The sequence below is a fragment of the Petaurus breviceps genome, unplaced genomic scaffold (genome assembly GCF_028583685.1).
Source record: "Petaurus breviceps papuanus isolate PSGF00001 unplaced genomic scaffold, PetGlider_PUasm1.0 90775, whole genome shotgun sequence".
In the NCBI taxonomy this organism is placed as follows: domain Eukaryota; kingdom Metazoa; phylum Chordata; class Mammalia; order Diprotodontia; family Petauridae; genus Petaurus; species Petaurus breviceps.
In genome coordinates this window covers 9,810,573-9,830,086 of record NW_027187342.1, presented here as the reverse complement: position 1 = coordinate 9,830,086, position 19,514 = coordinate 9,810,573, and the positions used below count along the sequence as shown (strand labels likewise).

At 39.1% G+C, this 19,514-nt stretch overlaps 1 long non-coding RNA gene across 4 annotated transcripts; it reads right to left on the bottom strand.

Moving 5' to 3' along the window:
- Positions 1–933: 933 nt before the first annotated feature.
- LOC138146943 (uncharacterized) lies at positions 934–18,959 on the bottom strand. 4 transcript variants are annotated; one of them, XR_011164662.1, is made up of 5 exons: positions 18,736–18,959; positions 16,169–16,313; positions 11,001–11,147; positions 4,565–4,648; positions 934–2,535 (listed from the first exon to the last, which is right to left on the bottom strand). It is a non-coding gene; the product is annotated as an uncharacterized lncRNA (long non-coding RNA). The 4 variants fall into 4 exon arrangements; XR_011164663.1 differs by having other exon boundaries at positions 4,565–4,643; XR_011164664.1 differs by lacking the exon at positions 4,565–4,648.
- Between the last annotated feature and the right edge of the window lie 555 nt (positions 18,960–19,514).

The window sequence follows — 19,514 nt, the reverse complement described above, 5'->3', positions numbered from 1 at the left end:
TTGTATTTTATTGAGGTGATCCTAATATTTTAGGCCTTGATACAATCAACACAATGTCACCTATAAAGAAGACCCTCTAGAGAAAAGGTGTCCTGAGTGGGGAGAAATGGCCAGCACAACTTCCCAATCAGAGGGAATCAGATTCAAATGTAATTTGGAAAAGTTTGACAAAATAAAGAAAAATACAATGCAACAAAGATATATTTAATCTGGTGTATTTCTAAGTCAATGTGCTGCTGCAGGGATCTATTTCTATGTGTTTGACACCATTGCAGAGAACCTCACCATCTATAGGGAATCCTTCCTTTCAGACCCTGGGTAGTTTATTCTCCCTGACAATTCCAAGTATCTTGGATGAGCATACATTTCCTAGTTTTATACCTTACCCTTGGGAAGTTATTTAACCTCTGCATGCCTCAGTTTCCTCAACTGTAAAATGAGGATAATAATAGCATCTGCTTTCCAGGGTTGTTGTGAGGATAAAAGTAAACAACATTTGTAAAGTGCTTTGCAAGCCTTAAACACCTCTATAAATGCACTACTACTGCTGATGGTGGTGGTGTTGATGATGACACCTTACTCAATATATATAACCAAGTGATCATTGAATAGAGTTACTCTTGTGGTTGCCTTGGTCAAAGAATTTTATATGATCTTAACATGCAGGTCATAAATTTCTCTCTAAAGGAAAACTTTTAAGATTATGTTTTGCTTTATTGAATCAAATGTTTTTCTTCCTTGCAATCAACAAACATTAATAAACAAGATCTTGTATTATCCACACTTTTCAGTCAGTTGTGTGACTGTGGAGATATGGGAAGCTATAGAAAATCATCTGTAAAATCCTGATCTCATATTTTCATCAAGAATATCTTCACCATATGTGTTGATCATTCTCATAGATATTTTATAGAAATGAGAAAGTAAACATATGGGATGGCAATTATTGGTATTCTCTTAATTGCTTTATTTTAGTAGTATTGTTTGTGATTCCCCCCATTCTTATCTTTTCCCTGATATATCTTATAATTTCTTAATGCCTTTAAAATGTGTCATATTCATTCTATATAAACTTTCTGATAATTTTTAGCACCAATCACCAGCTTATATTAGGTTTACACACATTTGTTTGCTTGTTGTCTTCTCCATTAGATTGTTAACTTCTTGATGGTAAGGACTATCTTTTCCTTTCTTTGAATCTCTAGCACTTAGCATAGTTCCTGGCACACAGCAGGCACTTAATAAATGCTGACTGGTTGATTGACCCTTCTCAGAGTGAGAGCTAAGGTTGGACTATCTCAAAGGACCATTAGACTAACTTGGACTTTCCATGATTTTACAAATAAAAGGGGGTAGTGGTACTGTGACACTTCTGGGGACTCTGTCCAGAGGTTTATCACCATGAAGATTTATACAGGATGGTTTGGGGAAGTCACTCCATGAGGCTGAATAATCTCTTATAAAGGTACAGAGGGATGCTGATGACAGTGTGGTGTAGAGGGTGAGACTTGGGGTCAAATGACCTTCATGGGAGAATACATTCCAGACATGGGGAACATTATGTATACTTTTGTATAGAAGAGAGAAAATCCCTACTTCAGTCACCTCTCCCCCCCCCCCACATTCAATTTATCCCTTTGATAAATGGGCAGGGGGAGATATAGAGTGAGCTATGTGTTGCACGTGATAGAGCTCTGGTACTAGAGTCAGGGAGACCCAAGTTCAAACAGCCTCTGATACTTACTAGCTATATGACCATGGGCAAGTCACTTAATCTCTGCCTACCTCGCTTTTCTCAACTATAAAATAGGGATAATAATAGTACCTATCTCTCAGGGTTATTGTGAAGATCAAACAAGATAATAATTATAATCTTAAGCATAACACAATGCCTGGAACATAGCTGGTGCTTAATAAATGTCTTTCCTTTTGATGATGGGGTAAATAATTTCTCTTCTCTTGGCTTGGAACAGTATGGTATAATGGATAGAGAGTCAGCCTCAAAGTTAGGAAAACCTAGATTCAGGTCCAAACTCCAACCCATACTAGCTGTGTGACCTGGAGCAATTCACTTAGCCTCTCAATGTCCTAGGCAACTGAAATCCAAGAGTGGAATCAAAATGTTGTCCATGGGTGATTTCTGTGTAAGTTCAGCAAAGAATTCGTGGACAAGGAACCATTATCATAGAGTTGCTTATAATTGCCTGGATATAATGTTGACTCACAAAAATTTAATGACAATATTTTAAACACATGTTGTCATCCCCAATCCTTGTAATCTTCTAGCTGCATGGAACAAAAAGTTGTCATGATTGAGGTGATCAAAATCATCTTCTGGAAACACAATGAGGTACACAGTATCCCTGCTGTCCTATCTGCTTCTGGAGTTGTTCCTGGGATGCTTTCAGTGAGTCTGTTTATGATGAGTTTACATCCTTCCGCATTTATTATTTTATCCACCTGCGCAGTGATCCAGAGAATTTTGAAATGATGACAGCATAGCAACTTGTCCCAGGATCATTTGTCTCTGACTGCCTTTGCAAAGGAGGAGAAACATGAGATAATACTCACAATCTCATAAAAACTCAGAACAAGCTAAAAATAATGATGATAGCTGGTACTTATATAAAGCATTAAGGTCTAAAAAGAACTTTGCTAAGATTATCTTTTTTGTACCTCACAACAAGCCCATGAGATAAGACCTACAGGTGTTATCCCCATTTTACAGATGAGGAAATTAAGACTCATGATTTGCCCATGGTCATACAGCTATTGTGAGTCAAGTTTAAATCCAGCATAAGTCCTCTACCACCATGCCTTTCAGCCCTAGAAACACATGGGAAAATATTGTGTGAACTTAATATTATGGAAGTTAATATTCCTATATTTGTTTTAAAATACGATCCATCATTGAGAGCTATTTTGAAGGTTATTTCTTTATACAATGCATTATTACTTCATTCATTTCTCTTCAGACTAGTAGAAAGTAGCCATTAAAACCCTGAAAAACATTTTAACTCAATCCCTAGAGACACCTTCCATTTTTCACTACTCTAATGTAATGAGCCTACCTTACACCTACAGGGGCAGACACAGGTCCCTTATACTAATTGCTCTCAACTCTTGATTTTCCAGGCTGGTGGAGGGACATAGAGGATAATCAACTCCCTTCCCCAAGAGTATAATATAAAAATGTATATATTTGAACTCTGAAAATTTCTATCATTTTTATGGCAGATTGAACTTCCAAATTCTCATCTACTTATGATCAGCATTAAAATTTCTTGAACATCTCTGAGGACTGCAAAGTCAATGGGTATCAGACAAGGCAACCCTGGATAAAAACTTGTTATGGACAACTCAGAAAATATTTAATCCACCTGTGAACAACCAAGAATGCATACTATTTGGAAATGTCTGTATAGTCGCCTGATTTGGTTGTAACACACACACACGGCTCTTTGACATCTGAGTAGAAGTCTTGTCTTTCCAGAAGTGTGAGTGACTACCCTAAATGGACATTGGTTTAAATGCCTTTGAAGAGTTAAATGAAGAATGGCTTCCACTTAACAACAACAATAGCAAACACTAATGTAATATTTCAAACTTTGCAAAGAACTTATAAATATTATTTTCTTTGGTTACACTAAAGAAAACCTGTGGGCAGCTATATGGTACAATGGATAGAGTATTGGGCTGGGAATTGGGAAGGCTCATCTTTTTGAGTTCAAATCTGGCCTAGACACTAGGTGTGTGACCCTGGGCAAGTCACTTAATTAGTTTGCCTCAGTTTCCTCATCTGTAAGATGAAGTGGAGAAGGAAATGGCAAAACCACTCCAGTATCTTTTTCAAGGAAACCCCAAATGCCTGGGTCATGAAGAGTCAGACAACTGAAATATGACAGAACAGAAACAAACCTGTAAGATACATGCTATTTTTATTATAACCATTTTATAGATTGAAAACTGAGGCTGATACTTGCCTATGGTAACATAGCTAAAAGTGACTGAGTCAAGATTTGAATTCAGTTCTTCCCATCTCCAAGTGTACCAGTCTGTCCACCGTACCACCTAGCTGTCTTACCTAGTACTTTAGCTGGTGATTAATTTGGAACTAGGGAAAGAGCACATATTTATTTCCATTTCCTGTTATCTTTTCAAAAGTTTTAGACTGTAAGTAAGGCCATGTGACAATAACACGTGAAAAGTGCCCCAGTGTTCTAGGAAAGAATTTTCAACACTAAAAGCTGCGTGGTGGTGTTTTGTTGTAGGAGAGCTTTCTCCAAAGATAAATATCACTTCTCGTGGGTGTTTTGAATTGTAAGGCTTGGATTGAAGGGGAAAAAAAACTTTTTTGCATCACACACTCACACACACATACACACACCTGCACACAAACTTAATTCAGTATAACCAGTCAAGAAGAGTTAAGAAAAAGGGCAAAAGTTAGGCAAAAGCTAAGGGTGAGATTTTGAATCTCAACTTAAAAATAAACAGCGACAATGAAATGACTAAATGGACATAATTTTTCATTAGTTATAAAACATAACTTTTAAAAATATACCATAGACAGACTGAGACAAAATGCAATTTCTCAATATTTCTGGCATCTTAAACCTTTAATGGGTCAGCAGCAGGGGATTCTGTACTGAGAAGAGAAAAAGGAGAAGTAGTTATGTCTTTAAGGCACAGAAGGATACAGCTGGTACAATTATACAAGACTATTTAGAGGTATCAGCATTTAATCTTGGGGCTGGTGTTGGTCAAATAGAGATTGAGAGGCTGGATTGCGGACCATACTTAAAGGAACATGGAAATGGATAGAAGACTAACGCTTGAGAACTATCATTTAGGGTGAGATTGTATCATTGAATGCCTGGACAATGTGAAAATAATAGCATGATTATGGAATGATTTTTGTATGAGGATGAGAGAGAGAGAGAGAGAGAGAGAGAGAGAGAGAGAGAGAGAGAGAGAGAGAGAGAGAGAGAGAGAACAAGTAAATTAGTGTAGATCAGGGTAGGTACAGATGAAATAACGATGAGAGTATAATGCCTAGGGGCATGTCCCCCCCAACAACCAGGGTGGGTCCCTTAGGAAATGGCTACCTCAGGTTCAAGATACTCTATGGATCTTCAGTCACTCAAAACCAAAGCTCTTAAGCCTCCAATAATACATTCATCTTTAAGTACTTAGCCAGAAGACACATTTAGTTCTAAGCAAAGACATTTAACAAACTGGCAGAGTAAGAAAAGTAGTGATAAAACATCTTCCCATTAAGTCTTATGCACCGTACCCAACAACTACACACACTATTAGTGAAAGGAGGGGACATATATTAGGAATATGCAAGAAAAAGCACATGTATAGGCAATGCATGCTCAGATCACACATATGGTAGAGGAACTCATGTGTCTAATGCTCTACAGCCACTGATTTGTTGTTGTTGTTGATTTTTTGGAGGGGGGAAGGCAGGGCATTTGGGGTTAAGTGACTTGCCAAGGTCACATGGCTACTAAGTGTTAAGTGTCTGAGGCCGAATTTGAAATCAAGTCCTCCTGCCTCCAGGGCCAGTGCTCTACTCACTGTGCCACCTAGCTGCCCTGACACTGATATCTTTTAAAGATATTCAGGTTCAATAATGGAATTAAATGAGGCACTCATAGACCACATAACATTTAATAAAAAATAATTTACTTAAAAGTATGAAAAGAATTTTAATCTATGATATGACAGTGATTCAATTGGCCATGTCTCGCCTTGTCTCCAAAGAGAGATGGTCCTGATCAAGAAGGTGCAATGATTTACATAGCAGCAAAGAGTGATCAGAAAGCTATATCAATGGTTCGAGTCTTAGACACCTGGACCAATAAAGTCTCAAGGAGGATTTCATTGCCTTTTATGAGGAAAAACTAGCCTAGCCCATGGTGACAAGGATATTGCCCTGTGAATATACAAGAGTCTAAATGTTTAATTCCTTATCTTTAAATCCATGAAATCCTCCACCCCAGACATCAAGCTAATTACCTTACCCTCAATTTTTGTTGGAAAGGGAAGGAGTGGTATTGGGATAGCTTGTCATCTAGTGAGCACTTAATACATGTTTATTGACTGACTGATCTCTAGTTAGGGGTCTCTCTGGACCACCTCACTTGTAATTCATAGGAAGCATTTCCTGTGCCTAATGGTTTTATGCTCTCAAGACCAGACTATAAGTCAAATAAAGGTTATTTGTTTGATGATGACAAGGGGTTCAGGGTTCCCCAGTTTTCTAAACTTTAGCCTTCTCCCATCTCTGATGTATAAGAGTGAATGTGCAAAATGGACATAGACAAATACTAAGGGACAAGGTCATTGTCTCTTCTACTTAACTAACAATCCTAGCCTTTCATTTATATACATGGTTAGTCACTGCTTGAAAGGTGCTTTGAGAACACCTTTAGAGGAGAAATTTTTCAGGGCTTACGTTGTGAAGGAGAGTAAGTTAGTGTGTGCCTGTGATAGCGGTGGTGGAGAAAGGATGATGGAAACTTTGAGTCCAAAAGGAAATATTCTTCAATAGATAAGACTCCATCTGAGGTGGAGCATGGAGTCAGTCATTCAACTGGCACTCATTTAAGAACCTACTATGTGCCAGGAACTATGCTAAGCATTAGGGATGCAAAGAAAGGCAAAAACCAGTACCTGCCCTCAAGGAGCTCACAGTCCAATAGGGAAGATAATATGCAAACAGCTATGTACAGATGAGATATATCCAGCACAAATTAGAGATACTCAACAGAGGGGAGGTATTAAAAAGGATCAGGCAAGGCTTCCAGTAGAAGGTGAGATTTTTAGCTGGGACTTGAAGAAAGAAAAGAGAAGCCAGGAGGTAGAGATGAGGAGGGAGAGCACTCTAATCATGGGGGATAGCCAGTGAAAATACCAGAGGTAGTAGGTGGAGTGTCTTTTGCCAAGAATAGCAGGTTAGTCAGTGTTATTGATATACAATATATGATATATCATGTAGTATGTGGAGGAAAGTAAGGTGTAAGAAGACTGGAAAGGTAGGAGGGGACCATGTTGTGAAGGGCTTTGAAAGCCAGAGGGTTTTTATATTTGGTCATGGTGGTGATAGGGAACCACTGGAGTTTATTGAAAAGGGAGTGACAGGGAGGCAGAGCCAAGATGGCAGAGTGGAAGCAGGAAATTCCATGAGCTCCCCCACAACCACCTCTACTACCTGTAAAATGTAACTCTAAACAAATTTTAGAGCTACAGAACCCACAAAGTGAAAGAGAGAAATAAATCTCCCACTGAAGGCAGCCTGGCAGGGTGAAAGGAAGGGTCTATTGCAGAGAGCTGGGAGCCAAGCAAAGTCCCCTGTGAGCCACAGTTCCAGTCCCAGGGTGGCTGCAATTAGCAGGCTGGCATGAGCAGACTTTAGGAGAGTGAATCACCAGCAATTGTGGCAGTTTCCAGACTTCTCAACCCACAAACACCAAAGAGAAAGTAAAAGGTCAGTGGGGAACTCTGTTGTGGAACTGGGTGATGGAAGAACATGGTCCGGCCCCTGGCCTTGGGGCAAAGGCACGGTGGCTGCCTTCAGAGCTCCTGGCCTGCAGATCACAGGGGAACCAAGGAACCATTCAGAGGGTAATTGCTTTTGCTTTAACTTCCATGGGTCTGGGTTGCTGTCTTGAGTGAGAAACTCCAGGATGCCAGTGTGGTGTCTGTAGAGAGGGCACCCTCCTCAGACCTTTGACAACATTGGCAAAAACCCCAGTAATTTGGGACAAAGCTCTCCACTCTGGAAGCAGAATTCTACCATGGCAAAGAGCTCAAAAGTCAAGTAATTGGTTGGAAAGATGAGCAAGCAGAGGGAGTACTATCAGCCCAAAGAATTCTTTTTTGGGGACAAAAAGGATCAAAGCATGGAATGGGAGAAAGACAACAAAGTCAGAACTCCTGCATCAAAAGCTTCCAAGAAAAATATGAGTTGGTTACAGGCCATGGAGGAGCTCAAGAAGGATTTTGAAAATCAAGTAAGAGAAGTGGAGAAAAAAGTGGAAGAGAAATGAGAATAATGCAAGAAAATTAAGAAGTCAGAGTAGAAACAGGACTTCCTTGCAGCTCTGGCTCCCACTTCCCCCAGTTCATGTAAAAAATGACTCTAGACAAACTTTGGAGCTACAGAACCCACAAATGACACAGAGAAGCTAACCTCCCACTGAGGACAGCCCAGCAGGTGAGCAGTAAGTGGCCAGCCCAGCTCTCTGGGAGCCTACCCCAGACCCACTCAAGCCAGAGGTCTTAGCCCCATGGTGGCCTGACAAGCCCCAGGTAGAGGGACTTCAGATCACCAGCAGCTGTGGCGGTTTCCAGAATTATCAACCCATAGATGCCAAGGACAAAGTGAGAGGTCAGTGCAGTGTGGAATTTGGGACATGGGGATTCAGAATGCAATCCAGCCTTTGCCCCCGGGCTGAGAAGCAGCTGAGGTGCCACAGCCATGCAGCTGCTGCCATGTGGCAGCTTCAGCTCCTGGCCTGCAGAGTGTAGGGGAACGAAGTGACCAGTCTGAGGGGTAATCGCTTTTGCTTTAATCTGCTTGGATCTGAATTGCTGTCTAGGGTAGAGATCCTGGGGTGTGTGGCCAGCTTGCCAGAGCATGTGAAAGCTTCAGAGAGGGCACCCAACTAATACCTTTGGCAGCTGTGAAAACCCCAATATTTGGAATAAAGCTCCCATTTCTGGTAGCAGAGTTCTACTATGTAAAAAGCCCAAGAGTAAAGTAATTGAGTGGCAACATGAGCAGGCAAAGGAAGCAAAGCAAACAGAGCAACCCAACTTTACACTCCTATTTTGGGGACAAAAAGGATCAAAGCATGGAACAGGAGGAAGACAGAAAAGTCAGAACACCTGCACCAAAAGCTTACAAGAAAAATATGAGCTGCTTACAGGCCATAAAGGAGCTTAAAAAGGATTTTGAAAATCAAATAAGAGAAGTGGAGGAAAAATTAGGAAGAGAAATGAGAACAATGCAAGAAAATTATGAAATGAGAGTCAACCAACTGACTAAGGAAAATAACACCTTAAAAAATAAACTAACAGATGGCAAAAGATGCTAAAAAAGGCAGTGAGGAGAAGAATGCCTTAAAAAGCCAAATTTGCCAAATGGAAAAAGAATCTCAAAAATTGACTGAAGAGAATGATTCCTTCAGAATTAAAATGGAGCAAATGGAAGCTAGTGACTTTATGAGAAATCAAGATGCTATTAAACATATCCAAACAAATGAAAAAAATATAGACAATGTGAAATATTGCATTGGAAAAACCGCTGACTTGGATAACAGATCCAGGAGAGATAATTTAAAAATTATTGGACTACCTGAAAGCCACGATCAAAACAAGAACCTAGAAATCATCCTTCAAGAAATTCTCAAGGAAAATTGCCCTGATGTTTTAGAATCAAAGGGCAAAATAGAGATTGAAAGAATTCATTTATAACCTCTTGAAAAAGATCCCCAAAAGAAAACTCCTAGGAATATTATAGTGAAATTTCAGAGTTCCTGGGTCAAGGAGAAAATATTGCAAGCAGCCAGGAAGAAAAAATTTGAGTACTATGGAAACATAATCAGAATAATTCAATATCTAGCAGCTTCTACATTAAGGGATTGAAGGGCTTGGAATATGATATTCCAGAGGTCAAAGGAGCTAGGATTAAAACCAAGAATCACCTAACCAGCAAAACTGAGTATAATGTTTCAGGGGAAAATATGGTCATTCAATGAAATAGAGGATTTTCAAGCATTCTTGATGAAAAAACCAGATCTGAACAGAAAATTTGACATTCAAATACAAGAAGCAAGGGAAGCATGAGAAGGTAAACAGGAAGAAAGAAATCATAAGGAACTTATTAAAATTGAACTATTTGCATCCCTACATGGAAAAATGATATTTGTAACTCATGAGACTTTTCTTAGTATGAGGATATTTGAAAGGAATATATGTGTATATATATGTATACATACATATGTTGACATAGAAAGGTGTATGTGTATATAAATACATCTGTGTACATATATACACATACAGAGGGTACAAGATGAGTTGAATAGGAAAGGATGATGTCTAAAAAATAAAATTAAGAGGTGAAAGAGGAATATAATGAGAGAAGGAGATAGAGAGGGATAGAATAGGGTAAATTATCTCATATAAAAGAGGCAAGAGAAAACTATTACAATGGAGGGGACGAACAGGAAGGCAAAAGAAAATGGGTCTACCTTACTCTCATTGAATTTTGCTTAAGGAGGGAATAACATACATACTCAATTGAGTAGCTTACCCTGCAGGAAAGTAGGGGGGAAGGGGATAAGAGGGGGAATAATAGATGGGAGAGCAAATTGGGGGAGAGGGTAGTTAGAAGCACATACTTTTGAAAAGGGTTGCGGTCAAAGTAGAAAATAGAATAAATGGGGGGTGGGATAGGATGGAGGGAAATATCGCTGGTCTTTCACAACATATCTACTATGGAAATGTTTTGTGTAACTACACATGTACAACCCATATTGAATCGCTTGTCTTCCCAGTGGGGGTGAGTGATGAGGGAAGAAGGGAAAGAATCTAGAAATCAAAGTTTTAAAAATAAATGTTAAAAAAATTGTTTTTTGCATGCAACTGGGAAATAAGATGTGCAGGTACCAGGGTATGGAGGTCTATCTTGCCCTGCTAGAAAGTCAGAAGGGGGATGGGGGAGGATGTAGGGGAGAGCAGATTGGGAGAAGGGGTATTCAGTGGGATCTCAGTTTTGGGATGGTGGGTAGGGAAAAGACAGAGAGAAAATTTGTAATTCAAAATATTATGGAAATGGATGTTAAAAACTAAAAAATAAACAAATTAAAATATTTTTAAAAAAGAAAAGGGAGTGAAATAGATCTGTGCTTTGGAAAGATCAGTATGGTGGCTGAATAGAAGATAGATTGGACAATGAAGTTGGTAAACAAATATCATTCTTTTACCCTTCAGAATTTGAAAGGCTGTCATATGGAAGAGAGAATAGTCTTGTGTTCTTTGTATAATGTAGTAGAGAGGCAGTTTTGAAATCAGTGGATGTGAGTTCAAATCTCAGCTGTGGTCACTAACTCCTTGGGTTGCAGTTTCTGCATCTACAAAAAAAGAGAAAAAATTGGAACTGTAAACCACTCAAATCCCTTCTAGCTCTAAGTCTATGATCCTATGACCCCTGAGCTCAGAAGTGGGAGCAATGGTGCACTTAATAGAGGCACTTAATATATGCTTGTTGGATCAGTGACTCTGTGGGCAGAAATTGTAGAGAGCTAGATTTAGATCTGATATGAAGAAAATATCCCTAACAATTAGAGATATCCTAAAATGGATTGGGCTGCTTTAAGAGGTCAGAAAGTATTTCTCCTCACTAGAGATCTTCCAAAAAAAAAGTTAGATGGCTACTTTGAGAAGAAAATTATAGAAGGGATTCATACTCACATATGGGTTGGGTTAGGGAGACAAAATTCCTTATAACTCTGTGATTCTGTGGGGGTACATCTCAGCAGGAATGGAGAATTGAGGGATGAGCCCAGCTGTGGGATGACTCTTAGTAATGTGTAGCCCTCTTTATAAAGAGCTGTACAGAGGAGTGGCAGAAAAAATGCTGTTGAAGGTGTTAGATCAGTAACGAAAGCTAGCAACACCTTTTCCCATTGCCTTTTAAAAAATTAACTCCTTTTTAGACTTTAGATAGAGCTTTATTAAGTACTTACATTTCAGGCACTGTGCTAAGCATTGAGAATTCAAATTCAAGAAAACTAGATTGTCCCTACTTTCAAGGAACTTACATTCTAATAGGAGAAGACAAAAACATGAAGAGGAGGGTGGGAAAGGCAGTTGGTGTGGAGGTAGAACAAGCTAGAAAGTAAGCAGGTTTTTTGGCTTGTCATATTCCTCTAGGAGACCTATAATCCTTAAGTTGTGTTGATGTATTGTCTTCTGGATCAATGTTTTGTTTCCACGGAGGTAGTCTTTTAACATCATTGCTTTTTGCTTTTTGTCTTTCCAGATTATCTTTCACTCCTGTATATTTGCATTCTCAATCAATAATTTTCTCTTTGTTTTTTTTTGGTAAGGCTTGCCACCATGAATCTGAGTTTTTCTATTCTGCCAATTATTTCTGCTGTATGGGTCATAAATTCTGTTTTCATAGTTCTCATTTCTCTTTTAAACCATTTAGAAACACCTTGCTATGTTTCCATGCTCTCTTGGGAATCTACAAGATCCTTTGTTCCATCAGGTGTTAATTCACTTTTCTTTATTTTGCAATATTTATCCATTGATGTCTGTACTCTTTTAGCTAATCTGGAGGATATATTCCCTTCTGTTATTAATAGCTGTTGGCTCATCTGTGTATGTTCAAGGTCTCTAGATGAGTTTTCTTCTTCCTGAGATATTTAGCAATTCCAGTCTTTTTCCCTTTTATATTTCCTTATTGACCACTTTCTGACTTCTCTTTTGATGGTGTTTTCCCTAGAGGTTGGACTTCAAGGCCATTTCAACCTCCTTTTACACTGGGCAATTCATGCTTCACAGGCATCCATATCTACTTAAGTAACATCTAGGAGGACAAAACTGGTCCCAGATGGATGGTGGGCTCTTTCCCTCATCCTTAAGTGAAGTGTCATATAGTCACACACAAGTGTCTGCCTCAGGTCTCTCTGTTCCTCAGTTCTCTGAGTTATATAATATCACAGATCACTGCCACACCACTGTTTCATTCAGGACAAGCCTCTGTCTTGGTATTTGATGGAACTGGGTAGGGAATATATGTAGAATTGAGTTATATTCCAAGACTGTAGGGAAGTTTGCACAGTACTGCAGGAGTATGATGGGCTGTAAGGGAAAGAGTGTTGAGTGAGAACAGGGGTTAAGAAATAGACTTCTCTACTGTTCATTCCTTTAATTGTTCCTTCTTTAGTGTTCTTGGTGTCCTAGAGCATGTAGAGAGCTTAAATTGCTTTACTTTTTATATGTGATTCTTATTTGGGGGAGGTTTGAGTGGTTGTAAGGATGAGAGAAAATGCCTAGTCCCCTTCTTTGATGGGTCACATGCTGGAAGTCTTCAGAAAGAGAGACTAGGGTTCTAGAGACTGGACCGATATAGTTCTAATACAGAAAGTTAAAAAAAAAAAAAGTCTAAGAATCCCCAAAGCATTTGACATTCCAAAAATGTAATATTCAAAAAGTGATGTGGTAGAGAGAATGCTTGACTTGGAGTCAAAATCAATCAGCATAAGAGTCAAAATGGCAAAGCATTAAAGAGCAGGACAGCTGAGTTCCCTTCCACAAAAATCCTCAAAAAAGATTTAGGAAATTCACCAGACCACATCTTGATGGGAAAATCCAGAAAGATTCATAATGTGTTGCCATTTTTTTCCAGTCCGGGTTAGCATAGAAAACAGAGAGGGATGTCTGTTGAAGTGATATGGCTCATACCCCAGGAGCAGAGGGGGTTCTTAGTTCTAACACATAGCCCAGCCTGCAGAGAAAAAACCAAGGCAGGAATTCCAGGACAAAGGGGAACCCACAATTCTGTCTTGCTGGATGAACAGAGCTTTCTAGCTGGCTGTCAGGAATGGAGTCTAGTGGCAGGCTATTATTTTGCATATTCAAACCCAGATCAGAAAATTTCAGAGGTAAGGCCAGGGGGCCAGCAATCAAACTTTGCCTTGGACCAGACCTCTTTTGGAGCACTGAAAGCTCACAGGTCCCTCAACCAGTCCCTGAGATTCTGGAACAACATACACTGAATACCTTCTGAAAACAGAAACGAGACCTCCCCTCTAGAAGTGCCACAGAGTCTAGCCTTAATATCAAGTTATGAAGTTAGGAAGCATACTGGAAGAATGAGCAAATGAGAAAAGAATATCACAATAAAGACTATTACAGTAACAAGGAAGCTCAAGACACAAATCAAGAAAAATAGAATGATTTCAAAACATCTACAAGCAAAGGCTCAGAGAAAAACATAGCTTAGGTACAAATTCAACCAAAATTCTGGGAAGAGATGAAGCAAGACCTTTTAGGGTTTAAAATAGTTTTATAAATGAAATGAGAGTGCCTGAGGAAAAAAATGAAAAAGAAATGGGAGATATGGAAGAAGTAATTAGAAAGAGAGTTAACAACTTGGCAGAAGAGGTACAAAATCTTGCCCAAACTCCCTGAAAATTGAATTGGACCAAATAGAAGCCAATTACTCCATGAGGCAACAAAAAATATTAAAATAAAGACAAAAGACTGAAAATATAGCATAAAAGGTATCTTAAAGCAAAAATGACTGACTTGGAGAGCAGAGCAGGAAGAAAACATTTAAGAATCATTGGAGTACCTGAAAGTCATTACCAAAAAAAGAGCCTAGACATCCTATTTCAAGAAATCTTAAAAGAAAATTACCCAGATCTCTGAAAACCAGAGAATAAAATGGAAATACAAAAAATCCACTGATCATCTCCTAAAAAAAACCTGAAATGAAAACTCCCAGCAACATTATAGCCAGAATCAATCAACAAGCACTTGTGAAACTCTTCCTCTGTGCCAAATACTATATTAGGTGCTGACAATAATGCAAAGAGAAATCTGAAATGGTCTCTTCCCTCAAAAAGCTTGCACTCCATCGTGGAAAGATAATATATATTCATAGAGGCATAAAAATACACAACTTTGGGAGGAAGACACCAGAAGCTGGAGGAATCAACCTGAAGATGAGGAGTTTGATAACAACTGTACCACTTATTAGTTCTCTGAGTTTCAATATCCTTAAGTGAGGACAATAATGCCACCTTTGTCTGCCTTATAGGGTATATTAGGGATAGGGATTTGTTGATCATCCTTTGTTTTCAAAGGGGGCCAATGACATCATAATGTTGGGGATAAAATAGTGGATGATGGGTAATATTTTGACCTTTACATGAATTAGATTTAAGTGAGTCAGAGTTACACAAAGTCATTAGTCTCGCTCTCTCTTCCAGAGTCATCAAAGCCCAATGGCTGGACAAAAGTCAAGATGACTGGTGATGGCCTGGGCTGCAGTGGATGACCTTGGCATCTTTGATGTCTGACCATGCTCTAAGCTCTCCACAGCACCTGCTTCTGCTCCCTTCGTGGCTATTAAAACAAATTGTTCTCATCTGCCCATTCTGCTGGGGGAAGTCTTTACATGCTTGTAGTCAACATCTCCTAACTTCCCAACAGGTTTCCATCAGCTACCCTAAGCCTGATTTAGCTCATCTGCTAAGATAGTTTACTGGGATGTGGTCACTGCATGTGCTACAGCTTCTTGGAGCCATAGGGGAGAATTGGGTGACACCAAAGGTGAAGGGCCTCATCAGGTTTATTAGGGATAGGGATTAGACATGTGATTTTACTAATAAAGAGGACACTCAGATGAGGGAACCCCCTTCGTTAATTCAGATCAGTACCTTCTCTGCAGTTTTCATCTTAGAGGGCTGCCCAGAGCAGTGAAAGGTTAAGCCCAAGGTCTCATAGTTATAATAGGTCACTGACACAACTTGAACCTGGGGTTCTTCTGGTTCAGAGACAAATACTTCCCATCATGCCAGTTTATCACAAAGGTAAACTAAAATAATGGATACAAAAACATTTTTGTAAACCAAATAAAGCTTGACAAGTGTAAGTAATTATTGTTATTAGTACTAATAACAACCCTCTAGCTTTTGTTGAAATCCTTAGCAGGTAAAGATTCAGTCAGGATTGGCTTGATGAATAAGCAGAATAGGCAGTGGCCCAGATAGTATCATTTGAGACTCCTTAGGCTTTCCCTGACCCAAAAATAGCTCCTTCATCAGCCAATTCCTATAGCTGATATTCTACCATTCCTTTGGTTTAAGATGATGATCCTTCTTAAAATTCAAGAAATCCAAGGAGTAACCCATTAAATTATTACTTGTCATTTTTACTTCAGGGTGATTAATTAAGTCCAATTTCCAAATGATATATGCCTTAAGCTGAGAGTCATTTAGGGTAAGGGAGAGGGGAGTGTGAAGCTGGAGAGAACATGGAGCATTGAGTACTTTTGAAGTTGGATTGGGGAAGAGGGATAGGCACACAGGGAGGGAAGAAAAGACTGCAGGAAGGTAGATGTTGAAGACAAATGTACCTTATTTCACAATTTTCCAGGGGCTGACTCTTCAGATGTTTTTTTTAAGGCTTGATTATCATCTTCAATTCTGTATACTGTGTAAGTTTCTACAATATGCTTCTCTCTCTTTCTTCCTCCTCCATCTGGCATATGCCATTTCCCTCTATTGTAATACAATATATTAATTTCGTTAATTAATTAAAGTTAATTAATTTGATGACTACAGGACAAGTCACACCATCATTTCCCATAGTTAAATACCTGGTAATTTGTATTAGAGTAGATGCTTTGTTAGTGTTCAGTTGTACAGTCATATCTGATTCTTTGTGACCCTGTGGATCATAGCACACCAGGCCCTGGCCATGAGGGGTTTTTTTGGGCAAAGAACTGGAGTGATTTACCATTTCCTTCTTTAGTGGGTCACCTTTTGTCACAACTCTCCACTATTACCTATCCATATTGGCATAGTTCACAGTTTCTTTGAGCTGCGTAAGCCCCTCCTTCACAATAAGGTGATGACTCAGAAGGGGACAGTAGATGCTACCATACAGAAAAAGGAAAACACATTTGCTATTGGATGCATATGCCTCTCAGATTACATTAAGTTCCCCTTCTGCTCTTTAGACTGAACACTTTTGACACCTAAATTGCATCAGAGATAGTCCTTGGTTTTCTAGATAATGGTTTTCTGAGTTCCTTGATGCTATGCCTGAAAGAAGTTATTTTTTGCATCTGCATTTTATTTCAGGATCAATGGTAGCTGATACATGATGTTTATTCTTAGCTACAAAATCTTGTTGGAGTTAAGAAGGGTTCTTTTTAACCCCTGCAGCACTGTTTAGTTGAAAGCTTCCACACATAAAAAAATATTCCAGCAAGCTTTCCCAAACAGTAGGACCCATGGGACCCCTGTGTGCACTATGGCCCAGTGACATGGACTGTTCCTCACACAAGACACTCTATCTCTTGACTGAGTGCCTTTTTACTGGCTGGTCCCCATGCCTGGAATTCTCATCTCTGTCTTCTGGCTCCTTTCAAGTTTATGCTATAATCCTGCCTTCTGAAAGAAGACTTTTCTGATCTTTTTCAATGCTAGTGCCTCCCCTCTGAGGTTGTTTCCAGTTTATCCTGTATAGATCTTTTTTGGTAAATAGTTCTTTACATTATATCTCCCTCATTAGATTGTGAGCTCCTTGAGAGTAGAGATTGTCTTTGCCTTTCTTTGTATCTCCAGTGCTAATCATATTGTCTGGCAAGTTCTTAATAAGTATCTGTCACCTTGATGGTTTTCCATGGAAAACCCTAGCATTTCAAATAGGTGCTCCATGACTCCATGGGTGACCACAGCATGCCAGGCCCTTCTGTCCTTCCCTACTTCTTGAAGTCTGAGTTCATGTTCAGGCAAATCTTAAAGCACTAGATAAGTGCTAACTCTTATTGTCATTGTTCTTATTACCCATCCTGACCTCCACAAACAGAGGCTTCATATAGACTCAAAAATCAACCCACATTTTACTTTTAAAAATTTAAAAAACAGTGCCTCTTCATCAGTTTGTGTTAGTATTTTTAGAATTTTCATCCTAGTTACTTTAGAAATTCTAAAGTGTAATTTCAATCTAATTATTATATAGTCTAGCCCAACTCTGCAAGTGTGTAGAACTCAAATTTCAACTCCTGGGCTTGTGGTAGACGGTTAGTTGTATCATTATATTAGACTATTAAAGAAAAAAAAGCCTTTTTGAAAAAAATTGGAATATACAAATTAATATTCAATATAAAAGGCCTATACAAGAGACGTTTCAGCTCCTGGTTAACTTCTTTAACATATTTAATGGAGAAGGAATCAGGAATCTAATCTAAGTGTAGAGCCATGCCTTTCAGTCATACCAGACTTTTTGTGACCCCATTTGGGGTTTTCTTGGCAAAGATACTGGAGTGTTTGGCCATTTCCTTCTCCAGCTCATTTTACATGAGAAAACAGAGGCAAATAGGGTTGAGTGACTTGCCCAGGGCCCCACAGCTAGGCTGAGGTTGGATTTGAACACAGGTCTTCCTGACTTCAGGCCCAGCACTCTATCTATTGTGCTGCCTAGCTGCCCCTGATAGCCATGTCTAGGAACCCACAAAACTAGTGGAGGATGAACAGCACAAATACATTAAAATCCCAGAGAACTCCATATATCAGGTAGCCATAACACACCTGACCCAGTACTGTGGGTGAAACCTCCCCATCCTTCACCTTTTCTAGGATATGAGGGTGAAAGCAACAAGAACTCTACCTCATGGCATCATGGGTAAATTTTATCACACACACACCCTCCTCCCCACCCCCTTTCCCTTGGAAATCATCACCCTGGCTCTCCTTTGCTCAGATTAAAAATGCTTACATGAGGTAAATGATATGAGATCTCTCTCCTGTGGTGTTAAAATGGTGCCAGAGTTCAAGTTACTCCCTTTCACTTACCAAATATAACCGTTTTTATTTCCTTTCCCAATTAAGCAACTTCATCATGCCTATTGATTTGATCCCAAAGAAGCACAATTCAAAATATGGCCTCCCATGAATTAGCAGGCCTGCTACCAACCTCCTGAGTGACCTTGAGTCAATATAGCATCACTCCGTATGCTGTGTCTTCCGAGTCAGTAAGATGACAGTAAAACTACCTTTGAGCATCTGTGACAGTCCAGTCTTAAGGTAGTAAGTACATTGGCACATTTCCTTGGGAGGCCAATTTAATGGAGGAAGAAAAGTCCCGGGTAACACATGGCTCCACACTGAAATGACTGGGATTTTTGCTAATGGATGAGCTGTTCCTTTTGTTTTAGATCAAGCAGAGACTCCATTAACCTGTCATTAGGAAATGTCACTTCATTGGCTTCTGTGCTATGAAGGCAAATGACTAAAAGAATGGCACATTTTAAATAATGTAATCTATAATTATAAGAGCTATTTTCCAAGGCTGACATCTGATCTTTCTTTAAAAAGAAGGTATTTCTTGTCATAAAACCACTTTTAGGCTTGAGGAGGAATTCCTCAGATTTCCTTTTCCTCTACTTCAATAAGGAAATAGAAGCAGGCGTTAATTCAAACAAATACATTTAGTTTCATTTCTTGACACTTAGCCATTTCTAGACTCTTTAAATATATTATTTTGTTTAAGCTCTGAGGGACCATCCAGTGAAATTTGACTCTCCCCTTCCCATGTTGTTTGGGCAACCAGGTGCCTCTTGGTACTGTACAGGATTATATTTCTAACAAAATATTTGCATCACTAATAACTATACTTTATATGTTGTTTTTTAGTCATTTTTCAGTTGTTTCCAACACTTCATGACCCCATTTGAAGTTTTCTTGGCAGAGACA